The following is a 5,000-nucleotide window of genomic DNA, read 5'->3' as shown; positions in this document are numbered from 1 at the left end:
ATGAAAATAGGGCGACACCACATGCAATACCGCCATCTATGCGCATCTGACAACACTACGTCCCGCACCACAAAACATACCGCCATCTGTAGGTCTCCCGCAACATGACCTCCTGCAACGACGCTACCGCCATCTATGGAGGACGCCAAGCCGACTAAGACAGCGATGGCGCCCACAGTGGCCGCCTTTCGACGCCACCCACAAAGGCTGCAGCCTCTGTCGACCATAGCACCCAATCTCCAGTGGCTCTGCCGGCACGAAGCCGTGGACCGGCAATGACGCCACCCGCACCCGTTCGTGCACCACCCCAACCGCCAAACTCGCACCTCCAGCGGATGAACGGCGGACGTTTCCCCGCACTCGTAAAGTGCAATCCACCCCTATAACTTGCGTTTCATGAAGAGTTATTTCCAATATGCGACATTCCCGCTGTCCGTATACATGAGCCGCGACCTGTACCACTTACGAGCGAAGAGACGCGATCGCGTTGCTCACTGTACGGCGTACCGATACCGAGCCATCAGCATGTCGGTCCCCATGCGCGTTGCACTCGCACTCGCAGTCGCAAAAACGTGGGGCAAATATATTACGCGGAAGAGTTATAACAGACCGAGCCCACTGCATGGGGGGAGTCTTTGTCACTAATGTACACAGATGGAACATTTTGGACTGGAACCAGATTACCCGTACACACGGCGCTGATTAGTAATCAATGCAGAGCCATCAAACTACAGCAAATATACACAACTGTCCGTATACATGCTGAAAAGAGTCTGCCCAAAATGGGAACCACACGTCAGCCAGACACTCTGATCACGCACCACTCTCTGCTTCTAACAGGCGCACATACAATATGTAAGCACCAGCATGGAACAACATCAGTGCATCTTCTCCGCCACATTACACAATCCACACTATCACAACCAGACCAGGAGGTCCGTGCGGAAAATACAATATCCCAGCCTTTCGACATCCACCATTGCCGCAGACCAGGCACCACACCCACACATGTCCTATACAACGGTGCACCCAACATCACAATAGTACCTCCTGTCACAGCGCACAAACAATGGACATGAGTCAAAGACACAGGTCTCACACAAGCATAGAATTGGAGCGCCGCCTCTAATAAGCCAAAGGTGCATCCTGACGTGACAAATCTGATCATGTCACAAAGCATTCACTTACTATAATCACTATCAACGAACCTGCGCCGCCCCCCGCCCCCCCCCCCCCCCCTACACCTTTCCGTACAACAACGTGTAACCTAACCTAACCTAACCTAACCTATGTTGTACCTTAACCTAACCTATGTTGTACCTTAACCTAACCTATGTTGTACCTTAACCTAACCTATGTTGTACCTTAACCTAACCTATGTTGTACCTTAACCTAACCTATGTTGTACCTTAACCTAACCTATGTTGTACCTTAACCTAACCTATGTTGTACCTTAACCTAACCCATGTTGTACCTTAACCTAACCCATGTTGTACCTTAACTAACCCATGTTGTACCTTAACCTAACCCATGTTGTACCTTAACCTAACCCATGTTGTACCTTAACCTAACCCCATGTTGTGCCCTCACAACCTAACCATGTTGTGCCTCAACCTAACCCATGTTGTGCCTCAACCTAACCCATGTTGTGCCTTAACCTAACCCATGTTGTGCCTCAACCTAACCCATGTCTGTGCCTTAACCTAACCCATGTTGTGCCTTAACCTAACCCATGTTGTGCCTTAACCTAACCCATGTTGTGCCTTAACCTAACCCATGTTGTGCCTTAACCTAACCCATGTTGTGCCTTAACCTAACCTAACCCATGTTGTGCCTTAACCTAACCCATGTTGTCGCCTTAACGTAACCCACGTTGTCGCCTAAACCTGCTCTGTAATTGTTATACGACTCGTTCAATTACTGTAGTGTTGCCCACCCGCAACCCTCGCAATATAGTTCGCTACTCGCACTGCCCGCACCCCTGTGTATCGCTTCATGTTAAACACCTTGCAAGTCTTGCTCACTTTCCACATGCTCCTGCTGTACACTGTAATGTGGATGGCAGCAGGACGTACATGCCGCCCCTCCCCACGTCCCCACCTTGCCCCCTGCCTTCGCAAGCTGGTTGGTGAGAAGTTTGCATGTTCAATGCCCTTCGCATGCGACGTACTCAGGCTACGTTGTGGTGCGGCCTGTGTCAACTGTCCGCTGATGTCGTACGCGTGAACCACAATCTGTACTGCACATTCGTCCTTATGTACTGAATGATACATCGTGGCACATGTGTGACCGCACAACGACTGCGCCCAAAAACGGCGGACCATACAGTGCAAATATTGTGCACGCAGCTACGTGTCGTCTCCCTATGAGAGCTGGATTGCAGTGTGGTACGCCATAGAGACGTGTGGGAGGAACGGACGCCGTGGATGGCGATCAGCATGAGCTGTCTGTTGATGTATTCGGACCTAGTCGTCTCTCCTCACACACCGTGATGGCATGGTGCACCGCGTTCCATATCTGCGACATGCTACAGAGGCCGGTTGACAGTCGTTCGAGCAATGGACATCGCATACGTACGGGGGCCACCTTCCACGTATTGTCTAGGCGTGCACATTTTGTTGCGTGTATGTGGGCAGACGTAGTGTGGCGTGACACCTGACACAGGCATGCAATAATCGTTGAAGTTGCAAATGGCGATGGACGCCTGCGTTTTCTGGTGAAGTTACGCAAATGAACAAATGGTAACCTGTTGTGGTGCGGTTGTTCTCGCTAGGGGTGAATCGGTGATGGCGACGATAGGTTGAGGTACTAACCGGTTGTTCCAGCGATACCCACCATGCCGACGAAACTGAACGGCATCTGGGTGTGAAGCGATACGCGGCGGTGGCTGGGTGGGACCGTCCCCGGCCGGTGAGGGGGCGCCTCCCGGCGTGCTGGCCGCGCGGTGCGTGGGCGCACGCGCTACAGCCGGCTGGTGGGGGCGGCCAGTGGCAGGCGCGCCGGCCGACGGACGCGGCAGGCGTCGCAGCTGCGCGCCGGCGCACCCTGCGCGCGGCGCCGTGCGGCCAAAGTAGGTCCTCGCGGGCCCGGTGCGAAGCGCGGTGGACATCTTCAGTGTGCTGGTCCGATTGAGGACTGTGTGCGTTGAGGATGCGCCGCCGCCCGGCGCTCGGCGCCGCGACGCCGTCTGCTGCTCGGTCGCCCCAGCGGTTCTCGCTGGTGGTTTGTATCGCAGCTGTGCGGATGTGTTGGCGCGTGCGCTGTGCTGGGAGAGTTCGCTTCGGCACCCAAGTGGGGCTTTTGTCCTTCTGTGGCGCTGGCGTTGGAGCTGCCGGTCACCGTAGGTGGCGCGTGTTGTCTCCCGCCGGCAATGCCACGACAGCACGCTCCCGGGCCTCTGTCGGCAGCGGCAAGCTCAGTTGGGAGCACGGGTGGTCGCACCGAAAGCGTCTACTCGCCTAACTCCGGGCGATTGCGCCTCTCTCGAACCCGACCAAGTACTTGGGACGGCGCTGCGCGCCGCCGGGACCTGAGAGGGTTTCGAGGTGTATTGTGCAGGGGAGCTCAGCCTCCTCCTGTTTGCAGAATGATTGAGCGGACGCTTGCGTGTTCGCGCGGGCCCCCGGGACACACTCCCGGGCGGCCGGCTGCTCAGCTCTAGTTGACGCAGCTCCCTGGTTGATCCTGCCAGTAGTCATATGCTTGTCTCAAAGATTAAGCCATGCATGTCTCAGTACAAGCCGCATTAAGGTGAAACCGCGAATGGCTCATTAAATCAGTTATGGTTCCTTAGATCGTACCCACGTTACTTGGATAACTGTGGTAATTCTAGAGCTAATACATGCAAACAGAGTCCCGACCAGAGATGGAAGGGACGCTTTTATTAGATCAAAACCAATCGGTCGGCTCGTCCGGTCCGTTTGCCTTGGTGACTCTGAATAACTTTGGGCTGATCGCACGGTCCTCGTACCGGCGACGCATCTTTCAAATGTCTGCCTTATCAACTGTCGATGGTAGGTTCTGCGCCTACCATGGTTGTAACGGGTAACGGGGAATCAGGGTTCGATTCCGGAGAGGGAGCCTGAGAAACGGCTACCACATCCAAGGAAGGCAGCAGGCGCGCAAATTACCCACTCCCGGCACGGGGAGGTAGTGACGAAAAATAACGATACGGGACTCATCCGAGGCCCCGTAATCGGAATGAGTACACTTTAAATCCTTTAACGAGTATCTATTGGAGGGCAAGTCTGGTGCCAGCAGCCGCGGTAATTCCAGCTCCAATAGCGTATATTAAAGTTGTTGCGGTTAAAAAGCTCGTAGTTGGATTTGTGTCCCACGCTGTTGGTTCACCGCCCGTCGGTGTTTAACTGGCATGTATCGTGGGACGTCCTGCCGGTGGGGCGAGCTGAAGGCGTGCGACCGCCTCGTGCGTGCTCGTGCGTCCCGAGGCGGACCCCGTTGAAATCCTACCAGGGTGCTCTTTATTGAGTGTCTCGGTGGGCCGGCACGTTTACTTTGAACAAATTAGAGTGCTTAAAGCAGGCAAGCCCGCCTGAATACTGTGTGCATGGAATAATGGAATAGGACCTCGGTTCTATTTTGTTGGTTTTCGGAACCCGAGGTAATGATTAATAGGGACAGGCGGGGGCATTCGTATTGCGACGTTAGAGGTGAAATTCTTGGATCGTCGCAAGACGAACAGAAGCGAAAGCATTTGCCAAGTATGTTTTCATTAATCAAGAACGAAAGTTAGAGGTTCGAAGGCGATCAGATACCGCCCTAGTTCTAACCATAAACGATGCCAGCCAGCGATCCGCCGCAGTTCCTCCGATGACTCGGCGGGCAGCCTCCGGGAAACCAAAGCTTTTGGGTTCCGGGGGAAGTATGGTTGCAAAGCTGAAACTTAAAGGAATTGACGGAAGGGCACCACCAGGAGTGGAGCCTGCGGCTTAATTTGACTCAACACGGGAAACCTCACCAGGCCCGGACACCGGAAGGAT

General features: G+C 54.3%; 1 non-coding gene across 1 annotated transcript in view; it reads left to right on the top strand.

Annotated features, from left to right (window-relative positions):
- The first annotated feature begins 3,671 nt into the window (after positions 1-3,671).
- The window catches only part of LOC124764826, a 1,909-nt gene continuing 580 nt past the window's right edge, over positions 3,672-5,000 (top strand). Inside the window, exon 1 of the ribosomal RNA XR_007012814.1 lies at positions 3,672-5,000. This exon is cut by the window's right edge and continues 580 nt beyond it. This is a non-coding gene — a ribosomal RNA (small subunit ribosomal RNA).

Source organism: Schistocerca piceifrons, unplaced genomic scaffold, assembly GCF_021461385.2.
Source record: "Schistocerca piceifrons isolate TAMUIC-IGC-003096 unplaced genomic scaffold, iqSchPice1.1 HiC_scaffold_643, whole genome shotgun sequence".
Taxonomy (NCBI): domain Eukaryota; kingdom Metazoa; phylum Arthropoda; class Insecta; order Orthoptera; family Acrididae; genus Schistocerca; species Schistocerca piceifrons.
This window is presented reverse-complemented; position numbering and strand designations above follow the sequence as displayed.